Source organism: Mesoplodon densirostris, chromosome 5 (genome assembly GCF_025265405.1).
Source record: "Mesoplodon densirostris isolate mMesDen1 chromosome 5, mMesDen1 primary haplotype, whole genome shotgun sequence".
Taxonomy (NCBI): domain Eukaryota; kingdom Metazoa; phylum Chordata; class Mammalia; order Artiodactyla; family Ziphiidae; genus Mesoplodon; species Mesoplodon densirostris.
The window spans coordinates 47,699,557-47,723,680 of record NC_082665.1 but is presented as its reverse complement, the minus strand read 5'-3'; the positions used below and the strand labels follow the sequence as shown (position 1 = coordinate 47,723,680).

The 24,124-nt window shown below is 38.9% G+C and overlaps 1 protein-coding gene across 3 annotated transcripts in view; it reads right to left on the bottom strand.

Moving 5' to 3' along the window:
- The window catches only part of COL8A1 (collagen type VIII alpha 1 chain), a 161,099-nt gene that overhangs the window by 121,552 nt on the left and 15,423 nt on the right, over positions 1-24,124 (bottom strand). For 2 of the 3 annotated variants that reach the window (XM_060098671.1, XM_060098673.1), the window contains exon 2: positions 6,023-6,077. The exons of the other annotated variant lie outside the window; for it this stretch is intronic. The gene's annotated coding sequence lies outside the window, so the exon portion shown is untranslated. The remainder of the gene's footprint in view (positions 1-6,022; positions 6,078-24,124) is intronic. 3 annotated transcript variants of the gene reach the window in all.

The following is a 24,124-nucleotide window of genomic DNA, read 5'->3' as shown; positions in this document are numbered from 1 at the left end:
GGTGCCAAAGTATGTGATACTAAACTATGTGTTGCCCATTCAATAACCACATGTAGTAATTTTTTTTTTTTTTTTTTTTTTTCCGGTACGCGAGCCTCTCACTGTTGTGGCCTCTCCCACTGCGGAGCACAGGCTCCGGATGTGCAGGCTCAGCAGCCATGGCCCATGGGCCTAGCCGCTCCACAGCATGTGGGATCCTCCCGGACCGGGGCATGAACCTGTGTCCCCTGCATCGGCAAGCGGACTCTCAACCACTGCGTCACCAGGGAAGCCCCACATGTAGTAATTTTGATGGACTTATGACCTTGTACCATTTTTCACTACAAAGCGTTTCTTAAATGTTAAAAGAAAAAAAAGTCCACCAGAAATGGAAGCATCAACAGAAGTGAAAGTCTGATAATTCAAAGAAGTGAATCTCTTTCTTACTTGTAAAGCACTACCTTAATAAGATATCTAGCTATAAAAATCCCCCGATTTATTTATTTCAGCATCAAAATTGATTTCTGGGAAGGTTGGCTCACTAAGCAGATGTAGGAAGCATATCTTCTAACTCGAAATATGTAGTAATGCCAACTATAATATAAATTTAAAAATATTAGCTACAAAGCTAAGTTCAAAAGCCAGAAAGGGAAATCTTTTAAGTAGCAGGAAATAGAGGGAACTTAAATCATTGTAATGAGTGGTGGTTGATGCCATGCGGGCCAAGGATATTAGCATGGATATGTGCTTTAGAAGCTAATGTCTAAAGCACTTTGTACAATGGGGAAATATATTTGGGAATAGCCTGTCTAATTCATACAAGGAGGTAGAAGTCCAGAGGCAGTCTTGGGATATAGCATGGGGATATGGCTTGGAAACAGATCATCTTCCCTGGCCATGGTGGAAATTGGAAGTCCAAATCCAGGCTTCTTGTGGGACCTGAGTTTGAATAACACAAGTAGTGCAGAAACACAACTAGAGTCTAACCCAAGAGATGGGTTAAACAAAACTTAGATAAACTGAAGACTTAAGGAAAGCACTCAGAATGAAGACCAGAGAGATAAAGAGATGGAAAATATCAGAGAAGTTAAGAAAACATGGAAGATAGGAAAGAGTAGTTCCAATATACATCTAATGGAAGTACAAAAATCTTCCCTATAAATCAAAGTAATAGTTTTTTTTTTTTTCCTTTTTTTTGCGGTACGCGGGCTTCTCACTGCTGTGGCCTCTCCCGTTGCGGAGCACAGGCTCCGGACGAACAGGCCCAGCAGCCATGGCTCACAGGCCCAGCCGCTCCGCGGCATGCGGGATCCTCCTGGACCGGGGCACGAACCCACATCCCCTGCGTCGGCAGGCGGACTCTCAACCACTGCGCCACCAGGGAAGCCCAATAGTTAGTTTTATATAAAAGAAGAAGCAATGTCACCTACATATAAGAAATTTTGATATTGAAGCTAATTATTAGAAAAATGAAAATCAAAACTACAATGAGGTACCACCTCACACTGGTCAGAATGGCCATCAATAAAAAGTCTACAAATAACATATGCTGGAGATGGTGTGGAGAAAATGGAACTCTCCTACACTGTTGGTGGGAATGTAAATTGGTATAGCCACTATGGAGAACAGTACGAAGGTTCCTTAAAAAGCTAAAAATACACTTGCCATATGATCCAGCAATCCCACTCCTGGGCATATACCAAGAGAAAACTCTCATTTGAAATATACATGCACCCCTATGTTCATCACAGAACTATTTACAATAGCCAAGATGTGGAAACAACCTAAATGTCCATTGACAGATGAACAGATAAAGAAGATGTGGGACGTATATACAATGGAATACTATTCAGCCATAAGAAAGAATGAAATAATGCCATTTGCAGTAACATGGATGGACCTAGAGATTATCATATGAAGTGAAGTAAGTCAGAAAGAGAAAGACAAATGCCATATGATAATACTTATGTGTGGAATCTAAACTATGACACAAATGAGCTTATTTATGAAACAGAAACAGACTCACAGACATAGAAAAAAAAATATGGTTACCAAAGGGGAAAAGGGGTGGGGGAGGGATAAATTAAGAGTTTGGGGTTAGCAGATACAAACTACTATATATAAAATAGATGAACAGCAAGGTCCTACTGTATAGCACAGGGAACTACATTCAATATCCTATAATAAGCCATAATGGAAAAGAATACAAAAAAGAATATGTATATATATGTATAACTTAGTCACTTTGCTGTACACCTGCAATGAACACAACATTGTAAATCAACTACGCTTCAATTAAAAAAAAAAGAAATTTAGATATTGAAATAGAGAATAGGTTTTCTACCTCTCTTTTCAATAGCTCTTCTGGAAATGTGGAAGTTTAATTAATTTTTCCTGCTCTGAGCTGTGGAGACTCCCTATGGATTAATTTTCTGACTGCCTCTGTGGAGCCCTTCAGGTATCAATAGTTCCAGATTACTTGTGTCTTTTCTCTTTAAAAGATCTCAGGCTCTAAAGTGGATAACTCCATATAATTCAATTAGGATGTTCTATAGAGAAGACAATCAAATGAATAGCCAAAGTTCCCAAAGTCCTGCTTTTTACTTTTGTAGCAGATTTGGGAGAGATGGTCTAGATAATTGAGTACTTACTCCTCTTAAAACTTGGTGTACATAATCAAGAGTTTTAACTTTTCTACTTTAAAACATCCTCTCATCAAAGAAATTAAAAAATGTTTCTGAGCTGTAAAGCATCTGAAGAATTGTCTTTTCTATAATACTCTCAAAGAAGGTTTTGATATCACATACATCTTAATTATTACCTTTACTTTTTCATATTTAAAAAATAATTTTACTCCTATTCCTTTTAAATCATCTTCCTTCCCCCTGATTCATGCTCCATATTCCTTTTTATTTTTTCATTTTTCTTTTTTTTAGTTTTTTGTTTTATATTGGAGTATAGTTGATTAACAATGTTCTGTTAGTTTCAGGTGTTCAGCAAAGTAATTCAGTTATACATATACATGTATCTATTCTTTTCCAATTTAGGTTATTATACAATATTGTGCAGAATTCCCTGTGCTATGCAGTAGGTCCTTGTTGGTTATCTATTTTAAATATATTAATACATGCTCCATATTCTTTAAAATGTTTTTCCTCAAGGATTTTGGTTGCAGATTTGTAGAGAATTGATAAAAAGGAATTACACATTTTAAACACTCCCTCCCCAAGAGTCACACAGACTCAGACACACAGACACAGACACACACACACAGACACACACACACACACAACAGGAGAGACTGGGTGTACCACACTGAGAAGTAAAGGGAAACAATCTAGCATCTCCAGAGGCATTGAAAAGAGGGTATCTTCTTCACTGATAGATTTAACAGTCCCCTGCTTTCTCTCCAAAAGCTGGTTCCAAGTGGGTTTACCCATAAGCATGGGACAACAGGATGACTAAATTTGACTAACGTTAGGCTAACTTTATATGAATGAAAGAATCGTAAATGTGTAGATCCATTCACCACATTTCAGGCAATCATACCTGACATGCAACAAGATATATGACGATTATTACTCAAATTCCTCTTTGGTTCAAAAACTTCCTAAAATGGTTATGACTTAAAAAATATATATATATTAGGTAACTACTGCTAATGTCAGAGTGATAGTACCTTGGCTTTTTTTTTAACCTCATTTGGAAAATAACCTCTTCAGCTGAAATATAAAACATGTGTATATTTCAGACCGAGGGAAAAAATGCTAGGCCTGATATAAATATGTGAAATATAAGCCATCTCTTTTTTGGATCCTAGAGGTGGTGTATTGTGTTTGAGTCAGAAATTGTATAGAAGTTTGGTAAGTTCAAGAAAAAGACTCTGGAAAACTTTTTTTTCCTTTGGAATGAAGTGAAATAATTAGTTGCAAAAATTTCATTATTACCTATATGTCTGTAAAGCTTTTTTGTTTGTTTGTTTCCCCAAAGACCTGGCTGGTATCACACCATAGCAATTCCCCTTTTATTTTCACTTCTATGAGTAGAAATTAGAATTGAAATCTAACTTTCTGTTTCTTTTCCAGTAGGTTCTGGCTGTCTCTAGAATTCTTTTTACTATAAAACATACTTTTCTTCTATCTATCTCCCAGCACTTCTAATTTTATCTTTCCTATTTTTCTTAAAGATATAGAGGTTGACTTATGTGGTTACTGTTTGGGGTATGAGAGTGGAAGCTCATTTCTAGTGCTACAAAGACATTTCATTAATTTGTTCAACATTTACTGAATATCTACCATGTGCTAGACTTAATATCTCTGAGCCTTAGTTGTTCCATCTGGAGTCTTCAACTCTAAAATTTGCTGATCCTAAGCAAAAAGCATCCTTCCTAATTATTTAATATTGTGCCATTCCAACTTACCTACAAAGACATGAAAAATGTACTTTTTAATGCCTCTACGCATTTATAGGCCCTACTTCTGCCTGGAATGACCATCTTTCCTTCTTCATTGATCTGATGACTCCTCATCCTTTAAAATTCTACTCCAATGATAGCCCAGCCTCCTTAGTCTGGTTTAGATCCTATCTCCTGTGCTCCCACTGCCCCTGTGCCTTTCTCTTTCACAACATTTGTCATGTTTTACTATAAAATTCTGTGGTGGATAAACTTTAAGATGGCCCCCAATCATCCCTGCCTCCATCCTGTTAGCAGATTCTCACTGTTGCCTTTTTGACTTACACACTTTGATAAGAGAAGCAACCATGTTGGGGAGGTCCACATGGCAAGGTATTGAGGATGGCCTTCAGACAAAAGCCAGCAAGACACTGAGGACTTCAGTCTGACAGACCACAAGGAACTAAATCCTGCCAACAAGCACATGGGCTTGAAAACATATCCTTCTCCAGCTGAGCTTTCAGATAAGACCTCAGCTCTGACTGATGCCTTGATTGAAACTTTGTAAGAGACCCTGAAGCAGAGGATCCAGCTAAAATACTCAGTTTCGGACCCACTGAAGTTGTGAGATAATAAATGTAAATTTGTTAAGCTACTAAGTGTGTAAGTTACTTTTTACACAAAAATTTACTTATCAATTTATTTACTTTACTCTCCCATTGGATTATAAGATTCTTCAGACTGAACACCCTGTCTTTTTCACTTTTGAATCATCAAAACCTAACACTACACCTGGCACAGAATAGCTAGTTAAATATTTTTTGAGCAGTGTAATAGTGAAGCAGGCTCATGTCAGCTTTCCACTACTAACTTTGCGATCTACATTTCATTCAAGTTCAAGACTCAGGTTTTCTATGTGAAAAATTAGAGGGTCAGACTTAATATAGCTCAATTCAACTCAAGCAGTTTCCATATCTCAGTTTTTCTCTTTAAAAGTAAGTGTCACTTATATGTGTGAGACCATATTATATTTTAGTAGATGACTTGATCTTCAATAGATTGTTATATTCTGGTATATTTTTAACTGTGATGTGCAAAAAGTAATTATAGCAAGAATAGTGTATCTTTGACTTTTAGAAATGAAGACTCTCATTAAAAAAAAACCCTAAAGTATTAAATAGTGAGAACACAAAAACTGGATGAACCCATGAAAAATTGAAATCAGTTTTATAAAGGGCATTTGATGACATGTAACATGACATTTAGCAGCTTTCTTAATTAAGTGGACTAAAAAACAAATAACACAATTTTAGACAGGAATTGCTTTTTCCATGCTGACAGGAAACCTTTGTTTTGTTTTAGCCAGATGCTCTAAAAAATGCTATTTATAATAGCTTTGCCAAAGTGAAAAAAAAAAGTCTACAAATTCTCATTCATTTCTATCTTTTTAAAAATTTGCTGTATTATCTTCTCAAATATTTCTTTCTTTCACTGAGTGTTTAGCTGATAAGAAAATGATGATTCAATTCTTCAAAGACTGATGGAGAAGACATTTTTCCTTTTCTAGGCCAGCACATATGGAGAAGATAATTCTTATTAAACACATTAGATAATTCTTGATGAAATCAGTTAACTATCAGTTGGACCTACCTTTCCTTCCTCTCCACCCTCTTCCTTAAGTGTTATCTCTCCAAGTCCAGAAAACCTAGGCACAGATGATATTGAAATTTTGTTATTTAAAACAAAATTACATAAGACTTGCACTCTTCATCTGTCCATCTATTTTTACTCTGTATAGACAGCCCTTAAAACACTGATTGCAAGAAGGAATTAACATTCCTTGTGGTGTCTCAATACAGTATTTGTATATCTCCCCTTAAGTACATCCTATCCTATTATTTCCCACCAGAGAAAGGGATAAGAAACAATGATCAAATTCACTCTGAAGTACAGACAATAAATTAGAATTGGAGGGAGCCACACCAGACAGAGAAAAACTCTTTTTCCCAATATTAAGCAATAGGTGGTCTTCTAAGGAAGGCTGTATCATCTATATTTGAGGGAGTCTTTAAAAAAAGAAAAAAACATTTGTTTAGGTAGAATATTTTTGGAAGAAAAAGAAGATGAAGCTACCTGATAGTTCTTTTTTCTCCACCATTCACAATACAAAAGTAGTTACAAAATATTGAGGTATACTATTTTTTTTTTTTTTTTTTTTTTTTTTTTTTTTTTTTGCTGTATGCGGGCCTCTCACTGTTGTGGCCTCTCCCGTTGCGGAGCACAGGCTCCGGATGCGCAGGCCCAGCGGCCATGGCTCACGGGCCCAGCCGCTCCGCGGCATATGGGATCCTCCCAGACCGGGGCACGAACCCGTATTCCCTGCATCGGCAGGCGGACTCCCAACCACTGCGCCACCAGGGAGGCCCTATACTATTTTTTATTCTATATAAAGCCAGGAATAATAATTTACCAATAATGCCTCTTGCAATGACGTGAAATAGTTCCATGGCTCAGAACATAGAACGTGAAGGAATAGTTTAGGGCTCTCAGAGCTCATTTAGGTGATAGCATATTACAGCAATTAGAATTAGGACTTTAGAACTAAAGAAATGAGGGTTTGGATTCAGGTTCTATCTTTGACTGGTCAAGCCATATGTTATGCAGATTACTTAACCTTCTACATCTGTTTCTTCATCTACAAAATGCAGATTATAATTCCTTTTATAGAGAGTTATTTTGAATACAAAATAAAATAGTAACATGATAAATGCTCTCCATAGAACCTGGTACAGAATAGACAATAAATGGACAATACATTAGCCTGGCCTTAAACTGGCAGATGAGGAAAATAAAGATTAGAGGTTAAGATCTCCCAAAGGATGTATGGTTAATTACAGAACTTTTGCTGGAAGAAAGGAGATTTCTTCCATAAACTGCAAGTTTTGCTTTACATCTATTCTTCAATTAAATTGCCAGAGTATTTGTTTGAGAAAAGTAGATGTCCCTTATTACTGAGAGAGCAAGGAAAGTACAGAGAGGGAAACTGGTTTATATAATGACGGGAGACAAGTTTCAATGGAAAGTTGAAACCAACAACATTAATCTACCCTTCCCAATAACTTCCCACACTGATCTGAATTTTTGTTCCTGAATGCATATATTACAGAGGGATGCAGCTAATGTGATAATTGAGGATCCAAGAAAGCTGGTGAAACTGTGAATGTGAAAGCAAAACCATATAGACCACCAACTTTTTCTGAGTTGTGGCAGAGAGAAAACTCAGTGACAAGGTGCACAATATGAATCGAATCTCAAGGATGAGGATTCCTAAGCATCTGCGATTTGTGGCAAAATATATCTGTTTTGGGACTCTGGTGACATTAGGTTTCAGTAGCCAATGAGACATTTTGAAGCCCAAGATGCTTGCAGCAAACAGAGATAAAAGACTGCCTCATTATCAAATGTTTCTGTTTTTAATTTCTCCCTAAGCATATATTTAATTAAAAAAATATTGTCCCTGTTCTTTCTTCATATGGGAGATTTTCTGATGATTGGAGCATTTGGGGAACCCCAGCCCTGAATCCTGTAAACGTTTGGAGCGGGGTTTAGAAATTCCTGCATGGGTCTGAAATCTCTCTGGTTTCAACAGGATTTGTAATGTTGATACCCATAAGTTTTTTTCAGCAGCTTTCAAGTTGAAGTTTAGAATTTCTGGTCAACATCTCAAGTACCTCATCCTGTATTAAGAATTTAATAAATATCTATTGAATGTCTCCATAACTGCTACAGAACAAGGCATATACCAGTCCTGGAGAGAGGTGTAAATTTAAAAGATAGACAGTCATTTTTGTAGCAGAAATAACAGGATGTTGATAGGACTTTTCCTGTTGCATTGAAGTCGATGTGTAGGGTCCCAGTTGGAAACAAAAAGGTGGTAAATCTAAAAAGACTCACCAGTTTCTCCTCACACCTCAATGTGGCTTTTCTGAGAGAGACCCCTAAAGTGCCAGCCCCAAGGCAACCATACTTAACATTCCTTATTCCTCCCCCCCACACCCACCCCACTCTATCTGAGAAAGTATAAGAAGATGGGAAGGGTTGGGGACTGAGAACATCAGCCTGTGAGGGAGAGTGTGTTCATGGTGAGAAGCTCTTCCTGGGGGAGGGAGGGAGGTGGTGGGTGCTTTCCACTCCTCAAAGCCAAGTGAGAGGCTGGGGCCAGAAAGGTGGGGGGCTTCAAGAACCTCTCTTATAAAAGTTGAGAATTCCTGCAAGAAGGGAAGCCTGGCACCCTGGATTTCTAATCCGAGAGATGGGAATACTGAGGAGGACGAAAGGACATGGAATGGCTCCCATTTCCATTTTTGGTGGTGAGGATGTGTTAGTTTCTTGGGATTCAGGTGGACTTCATAGAAGGTACCTGTTACCCAGCAAAGATGCTTTAATCAATAGAAAAAGCACTTCAACTGTAGGAGGTTAAGTTAAAAAAAGCTGGTCCATTTCTTCTCCCTCCTCCTACCCCAAACACTTCAAAAGCTAGGCCTCCATAAAGGGGAGTGAGAAAAGGGTGTTAAAACCAGAGCTGGGTCATGCCAGCATCCATAGCTGGGAAGAAGAGTGGAAAAGCAGAGACAGAGAAAGAAAGATTTGTACTGGATTTGAGGTTGAAGTTTTAAACTGGATTGAGCGTTTCCTTGCTGAAAGTGACCAGGAAGTTACAGAATCTAGCCAAGGTGTCATCAAAGGATAAAGATGATTCAGAAGAGCCAGTCTGAGAGCTGCCATTGGAGAAAAATAACCTTGTTACCTTCATTCATTCAATAATAGTAGTTGAGGGCCTATGTTGTGCCTGGCACTGCTCCAGGCCTTGGGGAGACACCAGGTAGGGAGCAAAATAAAGACCCTGCTCTTTGGAGCTTACATTCAAGTGGGGTAAAACAAATAATAAATAAAAAACAGGCAATAGTATAGTGGCACATTGGATTCTACATAACCACATCCTTTCTATGGTGGAAAGATGTACTTATTCATTCAGTGTGATAGAATTCTACATATATCCCATGGATAGACTGAGGTCTGAGGTTGCTGCTATATGCAGTGAATATTTGGTAATTAGAGGTAGGCCTTTTTATTTTGGAGCCTCCAAATCAATGAACTGTGATGAAATGTCCATTGTATGCAGAAAATTGTGATATAGGAATTTATAGAATTGAGGCACGATTAGGAAAAAACTTAACCAATTGTTTTTTCTTAGATGCATGAGGAAAATTTAAAAAATTGTCCATATTTTAAAAAATTCCAAAGAAACCTGGCTTCAATAAGGGATACAGGTATATCCTTGTCTGTGGGAAAAAAACCTCACATCTCCATCCCTTCTTTATCAAGCTTGTTTCCTCTAGTGTAGATTTTCCATGGAAAAAAATGACAGTGGGCATTTCTGGAAAATAAGATGTCAAAGAGTCAGACATCAGCTTACACTGGGATTTAGTAAATTTATAGAGCTTATTGCAGTGACAAGACAAAACAAAATATTACCACTACCACTTTGAGCAGAATTCCTTTTAAAAAATGTTACAAAACACAACTGTATATTTGCTTGAGCTCTGCAGGTCAATGTAGAGAAGCCTTATGGGGACAGGAAACGAGAATTCTGAGGGGACTTAGAGAAACCAGAGCCCTATCACCTTGTCATGTGCTGTGCCTGAGGAAACTAGCAAACGCTTCCTCCAAAGACTTTCAGAATGTCATTATAGACTTTCAAAGGGAAACTTTGTGTTTGATGTACTGGTTCGTAAAAGTGAGGAGTGGGCAGTGATGGATGTTGACGCTGATGAGGAAGGAATAAGTATTTCTCATTATGCTCAGGCCTTGCGATCAAATACCTGACCCCTTTTACACCTGAACTTGGCAGAGTGGATTCTCCTACGTTGAGTGAAAACATGGCACCATCCAGGAAGTTGGAAGAATGCCTCCCAGTGAGAGATGCCATTGTTTCTCTTCATTGGGCAGCTGAACAACAGGGGCGTGGTTACTCCCTGCCTGAGCCTTGCCTCTCCCCAGCAAACACAGACCCAAATGAAAGACAGAATTCTTCGAAAGCCAGTAGTGGGCAAAATTACCTAACTCATGATTTCAAAGCTGAGTTGATGCAAGTCTGTGGAAAGAAGTCTTTGGAAAACTTTAAGTCTGAGTTAGGGGCCCCTAACTCAGAGAACTGGAATCCCTTGAGCACACTGCAATTCCTTTACCAAAACACATTCCACATTGTCTTGTAATTATGTGTCTTCTTGACCTCATTCAGCTGAATAGGGACCTTGTTTATTCTGCCGATCAGTGAATCCCCAGGGCCTGCTATAGTCCTGACTCACAGTGGGTACTTAATAATTATTTCCTGATTGAATGGAGGAATGAAGAAAAGCTGTGAAAGACTGACGTAGGTTTGCGGGGTTCAACTCTGTTATATGGGTCTGCAGTGGAAGCTGTCCTTCCCACAGTCATAGCAAAGGGTGGCATAGACATTTTGCAGAGGCAGAGTGGAAGAATCAGGCCACCTGATTATATAACAGATCATCTACATGCTGTCCTTCAAGCACACAGTTCAGATCAGTGGCCTCTGTGTTCAGATCTTTGTCTAGGAGAAGTGATGGTTGGCTATTTTTAGGCTCGGTCAAATTTTGTTGTGACATAAAACATGCATGTATAAGCCAGATAGGAATAAACATAGACCAAGGGGCTGCATATCTGGAATTTACAGAAACATTTAAAGATGAAAATGCAAATGCCAATGCAGTTAAGAACCTAAGGTCACATAGCCAGCTAGTGCCAGAAATGGAGCGCCTTCTGGCTCTCTGGACTCCAAGTACAGTGCTATTTCCACTCTGCCACTGACTCATAAGCCCTTTTTGGGGGGAACGTATGAGATATTACTGTTTCTCAATTTGTCAGCTAAAAAGTATTCCAACAATTTTGGATCACCTAATTGTAGTTCCCACTTCTCTTCAAGGCAACCTAACTATATACCTTGATGAACACCTATAAGGTGCCTTAAAATCTTATAAGTTGCTTGCTTAAATTTACAATAGTTACACATGCCTGTTGAACATTTTTCAATCAATTCAAAAGTGTGGAGATTAAAAGTATAAATACTGCCCACCCACCCTCCTCACTCCCCACCATTTTCTACAGGGTAACCCCAGTTAGCAGTTTGATGTGTACCATTCAGTCCTTTATATATTTACATATGCATCTACCCACTTATATACACATATGCATATGTACATGTGTATAGCTTTTCTAGTAAGAAAAAAACAAGGTCCTTGTTATGGGTTGAATTGTGTCCCCCCCAAATTCATATATTGAACTCCTAACCCCCAATACCTTAGAATGTGACCGTATTTAGAAATAAGTTTGCTGCAGATGTAATTAGTTAAGGTGAGGTCATACAGGATTAGGGTGGGCCCCTAATCCAATATGACTGGTGTCCTTATGAAAAAGGGAAATTTGGACATAGAGATAAACCTGCACACAGAGAGAATACTTTCTGAAGATGAAGGGAGAGATTCAGGTAACACATTGTCTAAAAGGGAAGGAACACTAAAAATTGCCAGTAAACCATCAGAAACTAGTAGAGAGGCATGAAGCATATTCTTCCTCACAGTCCTCTGAAGGAACTAACTTTTCTGACATCTTGGTCTTAGCCTTCTGGCCTCCAGAACTGTGAGACAATACATTTCTACTGTTCTAAGTCATCTAGTTTGTAGTACTTTGTTATGGCAACTCTAGCAAACTAATACAGTCAATATCAGCATGTTGCTCTGAAAATTGCTTTTTGACTCAAAACATAGATCCTGGACATCCTTCTAAGTTAATAACTTTAGATGTACAACATTTTTCAGTGGTTGCATGGAATTCTATTCAATAGCTGTTTTCTATTTGAAGGATTTGCATGTTTTCTGTTTTTCATGATTACTGTAACACCATTATTATTATTATTTTTAATTGTGATAAAATACACATAACATAAAATTTACCATCTTAACCACTTTTAACTGTACAGGTCAGTAGTGTTAAGTACATTCATATTGTTGTGACAATCTCCAGAACTCTTTTCATCTTGCAAAACTCTCATTCTATACCCATTAAATAATAACTCACCATTATGTCCTCCCCTCAGCCCCTGGCAACCACCATTCTATTTTCTGTCTCTATGAATTTGACTACTTAGGTGTCTATTTAGGTACATAAATGGAATCATACAATATTTGTCTTTGTGTGACTGACTTGTTTCACTTAGCATAATGTCCTCAAGTTTCATCTATGTTGTAGCATGTGTCAGAATTTCCTTCCTTTTTAAGACTGAATAATATTCCATTATATATGTATACCACATTTTATTTATCCATTCATCCTTCCATCGGTGGACACTTGGGTTGTTTTCACCTTCTGGCTATTGTGAATAAAGTGCTGCTATGTAGCAAACATGAATGTAAACATTTATATTTGAGACTGTGCTTTCCATTATTTTGGGTATATACTCAGAGGTGGAATTTTCTGGGTCATATGGTAATTCTATTTTTAATTTTTTGAAGAACTGCCATACTGTTTTCCATAGTAGCGACACCATTTTTCATTCTCACCAACAGTTCACAGGGTTCCAATTTCTCCACATCCTCACCAACATTTCTTATTTTCTGTTTTTTTTTTAATAGTTAGCCATGTTAATGAGTGTGAGACGGTACCTCACTGTGGTTTTGATTTGCATTTCCTTAAGGATTAGTGGTGTTGAGCATCTTTGTCATGTATTTGTTGGCTATTTGGGCATCTTCTTTGGAGAAATGTCTATTCAGTCCTATGCCCATTTTAAAATTGGGTTGTTTACTTTTTGTTGTTGAGTTGTAGGAGTTCTCTGGATATTAACCCCTTATCAACCATATGATTTGCAAATACTCTCTCCCATTCTCACAACAGTGAGAGGCCCGCGTACTGCAAAAAAAAAAAAAAAAAAAAAAAAAAAAAATCGACATAGACATAGACAGTGAAAAGGATATTTTTTAACATAGCTATTCTGTTCTTCATAAAGTAAAAGCCTGTTACATCATGCTTAGCTATTAAACAAATTTGGGTCAAATCATGTCCCCTGGAACTTTAACACATACACACAGCAAGAACCTATAGTTCAGAAATTGGTTCTGCCCCCAGCCCTAGGGTAAAAAGCTTTTACTTATTTTTACTAAAAGCTCTATAATTAGTTCTTTTACATCAAGTGATTTACTTTAATGAATCGTGCCATTTTATAAATTGAGTAAATAAATCTGCTCCAATTCATAGCTAGAGAAATTATAGGAAAAGCCAATGTGCCAGAATGATTCGGTGTGTGCCAAGGATTCAATCTCATCATTCAGAATCCTTCCCAGTGCCAGCCCCACTGCACCAGCATAGGATTCCAGTTTCAGGGGCTGGAAAGACCAAGCAGAATGTTTGACATTAGGAAGAAAGATGATGGTATCACACAGATTGAGTGGGAGTTGCGTCACTGCAACTGAGAAAGGGACTTGGCCCAGGAGGCTATTTCCTTTGTGGTTATATTAAAAAAAAATAATTATAGGAAGATAATCATGGTTTTAGATCTTGGGGTCATAGGGGCACAAAGACAATGAGGTTCTCCCCCTTAATCTTACCACCTGTATAAAGGCATATCAGGTCCGCACACTGACAGGAGGGAGGTTATACAAAGCCTTGGGGCCCTGACTTATTTCCTCTTCTTTCCCTGCTAGACTTTCTACCTAGAGCACTTGTGAGAGATGAACCATGCTTGTGGATGAGCATTTGTCCTCCTGTGTGATTTCATGTAGGGACACAATTGCCTCACTGTTCCTAAGGTCCTCTACTGCAGTTTATTAAAAACCAGAGAAGTGGAGCCTGGTGTTTCCATAGAGCTTTTCTAGTTTATTGGCTCTATTTGCTTACAAAAATATGTTTTCAATTACACTTAAAACATTTGATTCAAATGACTTTGGGAAAGTCAAGATACATTGTTTTTCCTGCCCACATCACATACATGTTGGTTTATTGGGGACTTAAGGTGCTTTGTACTAACATCAAATGGCTGTGATAGAACAGTCTTGAGAGAAAGGTGAAGAGTAATATTAAGCTATAAATAATAGAATAGTAACAAAAATCAGTGTTTATCCTGGACTCATTGTGAGCATGACAGATTACAGGCATGACCATAAATGACAAAACTATATGTAAAACCCAAAGGAAAAATTGAGACTGCTTGGAGCACAAGATCAAAACAGGAAATTTGGTTTGAGGTGAACTTCTTTTCCTCAGATAGAACTTTCTAGATGTTTTTTTCAGTCATCCATATCTAATTATTTTTCTTTGACAATAATGCAGAATTGGAAAGGGTTTTAAAACCACAGGCTTAGTGGGGCTAAAGGGGACATTTTTGTTTTCCTCAGAGGAGTGATAGCTTACAATGAATTCTTCATAGTTATTATTATTATTAGCCCTTTGTCCAGGTCATGGACAAAGCAATATTGTTTTATTGAATGTTGGTTAAATATTCATCTGTCCAGACAGAATGCAGAGATGGATTATACTGGGCCATGCCCCAAATAGGAGAAGGGAGGCCACAGTGAGAAGCTAAGTGGGAGCTATGACTAAAATGCTGTGAAAGGACCACCCCCACCCAATGCACATGACCCTTGTTGGAACTTCAAGGGTCAACCATGGACCAGCTGTACAATAGCTCATTATGGATGGACCAGGGCAAAGGTATCCTTATCCACGAGTCATATACCACATGGAGAGCAACTGGGGGCTCACGATGCTGAGCTAGGCACCACCAGGGAAGGGTGTTTTCTTCTCACTCTTGTTCTGTCTACTCAATCAGCTATTGTGATTATCCCCACTTCCAGCCTACGACCTTAAGGTGCATAAGTATCCCTTGGGATTCTGGTTGAAAGTGCAGATTTATGGCCCCAGCCCACGAGATTCTGAGAGAGTAAGGCTAGCTGGGGATGTAGACTCATGATGCACATAGTTCTCGTACCACACATACTCTGGGGAACTTTGCCCAGGATGAGCATGAGAGGGAATGGCTGGGCTTTGTGACTATCAGATTTTGCTTGCTGTTATTGGTAAGGGCCTGTCTTAGACCTTTTCTTCCCCACTTGCACTGTTGGTTGTTAAAGACTTCTTGATTTCTGACTTCTTTGACCAGACTTTTGACCACTCACTTTTTCTAGAACCCTGGTTGATTCTTGAATCTGCTGCTTTGTCTCTGATATCTGTGCTTCTCTGGTTATCATTTGTGTATCTTTCACTCATTCTTTCATTCAACAAATATTGAATATCTGTGCTTGGTTTTAAGCTCAGTGCTGGCAACACACTGCTTAGTAAGACAGACTCAATTCAGACCATCATGGGATTTATAATGGGGCCAGAAGGAGAGATAGTCAGTTAATTAAAAAGTTATGGTGAGAGTGTTAGATGCCATAGAGGGATGTTGGGGCAATGTCTGAGCATAGAGCAGGGCCACCTAATCCAGTTCTGGGGTTCAAGGAAGGCTTCTGGGAATGCTTAGGGAGTTGGGAAGTGATGAGAAGGTGGAGTGTTCCAGGCAAAAAGACAGAACAGTGTGAATGAATGCCCTAAAAGACAAGAGCTATGGTACTCTCAGAGCAAACCGTGGTTGTGTGTAGAGTAGGGTTGGTGACAGCAGGTGGTGTGGAAAGGAGTGGAGCTAGAAAGATGGGTAGGCCGAGACCATGGAAAATAATCCTTGTAAATCCTGTGATGGAGTTTGGACTCTAATTTGAGGGTCATGAAATATCTCTGAAAGGTTTTAAATGGGGTGAGTCACAATCCAATCTGCGCTGAGAAAACACTACAGCTGCAATGGGCAGATAGTGCAAATGGCTCAGAGTGAGGTCCCCAGAAGCCAGGAGAGGTGGGATGAGGAGCACAAGAGACTATGTTAGGGGATAGACTTAGGAAGACAAATGTCTGTAACAGAAGGAAAGGCACAAAGGACAGAATGGCCTGCAGGTACAGTGAGCTGAGAGTGTTTCTATAGAAACTTCCTCCCAGGGACATTTTTCAGATATGCTTAGAGCACTTTAGGCAATGAGATTTTAGTACTGAGATAAATTCTTCAACTGGGTGATATGGAAGAACAGCCAACTGCTCAATCTTATCAGCTAAAGAATGACACCAGCCATTAAAAAATGTACCAAAATGAATATGTATCTTTTTCAGATTGTGAGTGTCTTTAAGAATTAAAACAAGAAACAAAACACAACTATAAGATACTGGGAAGTCAGAGGCATACCAAGTCTCACAAATGAATTAACATACATGAAAGCCCTTCATATACTATGAAGTTGTATGTTAGATTGTGAAAGACTTTAAGAAAGCAGCCTCTAAGAAAACAAAAAGCATGACATCTGCTCAACGTTGGGATGTAATAACCAATTTCAATATCAGAAGTCTCTAAGTGAAGACCCTCAGTGAACCTGCAGCTTTCTAAACCATGTAGAACTTTTTTTTTCCCCCGAAGAAGGATGGAGCCAGCTTTTCTAGGCTGAAAGCTACACCATTTTCCCATTTGTCCTAAAGGCAAGTTCAAACTGAGAAACCATCTTAAGGCTTGAATGAGTAAGATATGAAAAAGAAACTCGACTCAAGATTTCATTGAAAGGCAAAGTTCAGCCCCTTCTTTTGTCAGAAAGTTCTAACAACAGAAAAGGGCTCCAATGGGGGCTGCATGCCCAAGCGGACATTTCTCACAAACGCATAGCACTGGACAAATTTGGGCAGATGTGGAATGTGCCCTTCTTTCTGCTAGACATTTTCCCACTCTTGGCCTTCCAAAACCCAGAGTTCAAAGCTTCACGACTACTTTTTTATGCGGGAGCAAATTGACCACAACACGATTAGAAAAAGGCGTGAGTCAGAGTGTTTGGCTCTTTGTTTCTTTGTTGTGTTCTTTGGAAAGATTGTGGGGAAAGAAAGACTGACTTCCTTTGCATCTTTTTTTTCAACGGTGTTTACTTAAAAAATAATAACCCCAAACCAGGGTATTATTGGGATTTACATTAAACATTTCCAGGTTTTGAAATGGGAACAGTCCACCAGACCCTTGTGAGCTAAGCTTTTGTTTTTCTCATTATACAAATAGATAAATGGAGTCACTGAGCAGTGAAGTAATTTCCCTGATCTCAGTTGTATTACATGAAAAGAAAGCATGAACCCAAGGTTTTGGATTCCAGGTAACCACTTTGATCATGCTTTTATAGGAAGCTGACAATCAAAAAGTTAATAATCCATTATACTGCATGTTAGGAATTCTATCGTAACAGGAATTGTACTTCATATAATTTATATACATGTGTGTATATGTGCATGCATACACACTCATATGTAGTAGAATAACATCAACTTTCCTGAGTCTTTAGGGAATGAGACATTTTGGATAATTAAAATTTTCCTAATAGCTGATGTCTTACACCCATCAGGACCGAAATATTCTTGTTTTGATATTATTTTGATATTTTTCATATTATTTTGATATTTTTGATGTTATATATTTGAAATATAGAATTTCCTTAATTCTTAAAAGATACTACTCAATATGTCAATATTTATATTCAGCTGTGATTCAGTGGTTCCCCCAGCAACTTCCTAAGGCTATACAACAACTTATCTCCTCAATGAATGCTATACGCCTTAGAAATTCTTATCATTTTATAGCTTCTTTTCCTCCTCCTGTATTGCTAGGCTTCTACGATTCTATTTCTTCCTGCTGTTAGTGCACTTACTTATTGCATCCCCTTTCCCTTTTCAAATTCGATACTTCAAGTTTGCTATGTTCTCAAGACTCAGAGAACTAAGTTTGTTAGAATTATTTGCAAAGTAGAAGTAAATAGGCTTGAAGCGAGGACTCCTTGTAATTGCTTATGAATATGAACCTTAATGACCACCATCTTTTCACCTCTGAGCACTTTTGACTTACTTTTTTGTCCTCAGTTGCATTCTGTAGGGTTGAAGTTTTCAGAAATTGGAATGCTAGATAAATGAAAAGTTACCTTAAATATATTTTAATTCTGAAACTCAGCTTGGAATAACTTATTTTTCTCCCCAGTGATTCAGATAGTATTCATCCAACCAGCATTTATTGGAAAACAAAGTGCCTGACTCTGTTCCAGGGCCCTAGGATTTCTTAGTGTCTTGGGGTCATCCCTAGGACACTCACTATTTATTTTATCTTGTTGGCAACAAAATTAAGAAGATTTCATAACAATTTTAGTTGAAAGAATACCATAAAAAGATAGTTTACTGTTTTGTACATTTTTATGTATGTGTGTTGAATGTCTGAAGTGTGTCTATTAAGGTACTGACTTGTTTGGCACCTAGAAAGTGGGATGGGGCTTGAATCCTTGACAGCCGTTGAGTGAAAGCCTTTTGCTGAGTGATGATGGGTGTGTTGTGAGAGGACACTGGCCTCTAGGAAGGCTCAGAACACATGACCAGCATGAAAAAGGCACAAAAAGTGGCTTCCCCTTTGAAGAAAAAGAAAAAAGGAGTTCTCACATTCCCTGTGCATTTATGCTCCAAGTGGCTTTTTATTGGTTTCTAGGCCTTTCAGCTGCTAATCATAAGTGCAGGTGAAACAGTCCTTGATGGTGTCTAGCATAGGACTTGGCACATAGTAGGTCTCCAAAAGCTATATGTCGAGTGAATGAGTAAGTAAGGTTGAGATTGAAGTCCTAAACAAACAAAACTAGGGTAACTGAACTTGAGAGACAGTATTTTAAAACTCTTATGGCCCCTTTTCCTTTGTCTTTATGAACTAAAATGCCTTCACTATAGCTTGCAGTTTTTCTTATTCTAACATTGGGCTTCTTAGAGCCATTTATTGAGGGAGACTGAATTGAAAGTTTTCTTGATAATTAAGGCACAGAGATTAAAAGGCTAGGGATTTTTAAAATAGGAAAATGGGATTCACGTAAGACAGGATTCTGATGTGCTGACATTAAACATTGTAGGGAGAATGGGCATGGCTTAAGAAAGTATATTACTTCTGAAAAAGAATATTTACATTGAATATATATATGAATCACTTTGCTATACACCAGAAACTAACACAACATTGTAAGTTAACTATACTTCAATAAAAAAAGAAGGTATATTACTGCATCAAAGTGAAGGGATCAAAATGCATTTGGGATGTCAGCAGCCTCAAGGGGAGTGTACAAGGCATAGCAGCATAAAGCTCCAGAAGCCCATGGGATGAGCTAAGACCTTAGATAGGCACCCAGGATGGCCATCTTTTTTCTGATGATACCACAGTTGCCTGTATGTGATATACATTGCCAAGGTGAAGGGAGGGATGTGGCCTTGAACTGGAAAGGGATTATGCAATCACAGAAACCTCCATTGGGGAACTGGTGGGGATATTGATGTAGTGCCATTTAGTGCAAGCAAACAAATAACAACAATAGCAAAACAAAAACAACCCTCTTACACTCCAAAACCAAAAAAACCTCAGAAGACCAGAATTACAGATGAGCCTATAAATAGCCCACACTGCCACCATGATGAGCTCAAAGAAGCACCCTGGAGTAGGAGTCCGGAGTTCATCAAATGAATTACAGGGCAAAGAGATCCTTAGTGCCCTTATTCGCATTATGTAGAAAGCAATATTTCAGTAAGCCCTCAATAATTCTTAGTCATTATTATCAAATAACTTTTACTGAGTACCTAATGAGTGCCAAACACTTCTCATGTTATCTTATTGAACATTGTAACAATCCTGAGAGGTAGACTTATTTTAGAGCAAAGAAAATGAACACTGGATGAGACCCACTGTCTCACCCAGGGTGTCTGTGTTGCTAGGTGGCAGAGACAGTACCTGACCCGTGACTTCTCATGCAAAATTTAGTGCTTTTATTTATGACAGTGGCTTCTCATCGATGATTTAAGATGTTTCATTTTTTTTCTCCTGTAAATGACATGCATTTTGGCATTAATTAAAAGGGGGATTTAAAAATACCCTTTACAAATTACAGGCGGGTTTAAAGTGAATTGGGTGTTCTTTAAAATCATAAGCTGTACAGAAAACAACCTACAAAACTATTCCTGCTTATTATTAATGGCATTTCCTAGGTTGCTGGTCCTTCTGCCACTGCAAATCTGTTTGTCCCCAGATTATTAATAGGGTGTTGTGAATGTCACTGATGTCACAAAATGTCAATGATGTAGCAGTTAAAGAGGAGAGCTCAGGAATCTGCTCTACGGGTTTCATATTCTGGTTAACTTTACTTCTAGCTATGTGACTTTGAGGAAGTTATTTAACCTCTCTCACATCATTTCCTGTCTCACAGGAAAGTGATCAGGATAAAATGCAGTAATACATAAGAAAAAAAAAAGCTTTCAGCATTCTGACTGGCACAGAGTAAACCTTCAATACACATTAACTGCTATCATTGTTGGGAGTTTGGGTTCTAACTTCTTGAAAAGCACATTCTCTATCACTGAATCTGATAAGTAACCCTTAAAGATCATTTTGCTTTCCTTTGCTGCAGTTTCTCATTTATGCTGCCAGGACCATTCCTGGATGTGACACCGTTAAGTCTCAGCCTAGGTTAGTAGAAAGAAGAGGACTTCAGGCTCATATTCCAGCTCCAACACTTAGTATCTAAATGATGTGAAATTTACTTAATTTTTCTAAGTCTCCACAGCCTCATGTGTAAAATATAGATAAAAATCTCTAATTCAAATAAAGGAAAGTATATAGAATATATGTCATAAACTGTAAATTTCTCTACAAAGGTTAATTATTTTTATCATATCACTATCTTCCTGTTTAAAAGGCCCCAAATTAAGATACTCACTAACACTCTCTTGCTCATGTGGTGATAATGAATTCTAGTTTATAAAAATAAGATACTAAACCTCTCCAGAGTTCTTACTCTATTACAAAGGAGTCATGGATTCTTTCTTTAGCCACTGGCTCCTGTCTGCAGATGAGAATTTTATTTATATATATTCAAATGTGATTTAAACATATGGTGATTCTTTTATGGCTAAATGTAAAAAAATTTACAATTGAAATGTTATTGCTATCTTAACCATACTCTAAGGCTTGCTTATCCTACAATTTGTAAATATTTTACAAGGCAGAGGAAAATACACACCCATAATTATTTCTTGATGTTGTCTGGCTGATGATCGCAGGGTAAATTCTTTTATATTATTATTTTAAAAAAAGGTTTGCGGGGGGCACCTTCAAGATGGCGGAACAGTGAGATGTGGAGATCACCTTCCTCCCCACAAATACATAAAAACTACATCTACATGTGGAACAGCTCATACAGAACACCAACTGAATGCTGGCAGAAGACTTCAGACCTCCCAAAAGGCAAGAAACTCCCCACATACCTGGGTAGGGCAAAAGAAAAAAGGAAAAACAGAGACAAAAGAATAGGGACGGGACCTGCACCTCTGGGAGGGAGCTGTGAAGGAAGAAAGGTTTCCACACACTAGGAAGCCCCTTCACTGGCAGAGACTGCGGGTGGCGGAGAGGGAAAGCTTTGGAGCCACCGAGGAGAGCACAGCAATAGGGGTGCGGAGGGCAAAGCGGAGAGATTCCCACACAGAGGATTGGTGCCGACCAGCACTCACCAGCCTGAGAGACTTGTCTGCTCACCTGCCGGGGCAGGTGGGGACTGGGAGCTGAGGCTCGGGCTTCAGAGGTCGGATCCCAGGGAGAGGACTGAGGTTGGCTCTATGAACAAAGCCTGAAGGGGGCTAGTGCACCATGGCTAGCTGGGAGTGTGTCCAGGAAAAAGACTGGACCTGCCTAAGAGGCAAGAGACCATGGTTTTGGGGTGCGTGAATTCAGAGCACCACCTAAACAACCTCCAGAGACGGGTGTGAGCTGTGGCTATCAGCGCGGACACCAGAGACGGGCATGAAACACTAAGGCTGCTGCTACAGCCACCAAGAAGCCTATTTGCAAGCACAGGTCACTATCCATACCTCCCCTCCCAGGAGCCTGTGCAGCCCGCCACTGCCAGGGTCCCGTGATCCAGGGACAACTTCCCCAGGAGAACGCACAGCGCACCTCAGGCTGGTACAATGTCATGCTGTCCTCTGCCGCTGCAGGCTCACCCCGTATCCGTACCTCTCCCTCCCCCTGGCCTGAGTGAGCCAGAGCCCCTGAATCAGCTGCTCCTTTAACCCTGTCCTGTCTGAGTGAAGAAAAGACGCCCTCAGGTGGCCTACACGCAGAGGTGGGGCCAAATCCAAAGCTGAACCCCAGGAGATGTGTGAACAAAGACGAGAAAGGGAAATTTCTCCCAGCAGCCTCAGGAGCAGTGGATTAAATATCCACAATCAACTTGATGTACCCAGTATCTGTGGAATACCTGAATAGATGACGAATCATCCCAAAATTGAGGCGGTGGACTTTGGGAACAACTATAGATTTGGCGTTTGCTTTCTGCATCTAATTTGTTTCTGGTTTTATGTTTATCTTAGTTTAGTATTTAGAGCTTATTTTCATTGGTAGATTTTTTTATTGATATGGTTGATCTCTTCCCTTTTTATTTTACATGTATATATATTTTTTCTTTTTTTCCTTTTTCTTTTTTTGTGAGTGTGTATGTGTATGCTTCTTTGTGTGATTTTGTCTATATAGCTTTACTTTTGCCATTTGTCCTAGGTTCCTGACTGTCCATGTTTTGTTTTGTTATTTTTTAGTATAGTTTTTAGCGCTTGTTATCATTAGAGGATTTGTTTTTTGGTTTGGTTGCTATCTTTTTTCTTCCTCTTTCTTTTTTTTTTACTCTCTCATTTTTTAATTTTTAATAATTCTTTTCTCTTTTAATAACTTTATTTTAAAATTGTATTTATTTATATTCTTTCTTTCTTTTTCTCCTTTTTCTTCTGAGCCATCTGGCTGACAGGGTCTTGGTGCTCTGGCTGGGTGTCAGGCCTGAGCCTCTGAGGTGGGAGAGCTGAGTTCAGGACATTGGACCACCAGAGAACTCCCGGATGCACAAATATCAAACAGCAAAAGCTCTCCCAGAGATCTCCATCTCAACGCTAAGACCCAGCTCCACTCAATGACCAGCAAGCTACAGTGCTGGACACCTTATGCCAAACAACTAGCAAGACAAGAACACAAACCCACCCATTAGCACAGAGGCTGCCTAAAATCAAAATAGGGTCACCGACATCCCAAAACACACCACCAGATGAGGTCCTGCCCACCAGAAAGACAATATCCAGCCTCATCCACCAGAACACAGGTACCAGTCCCCTCCACCAGGAAGCCTACACAACCCACTGAACCAACCTTACCCACTAGGAGCAGACAACAAAAAAAATGGGAACTGCAAACCTGCAGCCTACGAAACGGAGATCCCAAACACAGTAAGTTAAGCAAAATGAGAAGACAGAGAAATACACAGCAGAGGAAGGAGCAAGGTAAAAACCCACCAGACCAAACAAATGAAGAGAAAATAGGCAGTCTACCTGAGAAAGAATTCAGAGTAATGATAGTAAAGATGATCCAAAATCTTGGAAATAAAATGGAGAAAATACGAGAAACATTTAACAAGGACCTAGAAGAATTAAAGAGCAAACAAACAATGCTGAACAGCACAATAAATGAAATTTAAAATTCTCTAGAAGGAATCAATGGCAGAATAACTGAGGCAGAAGAATGGATAAGTGACC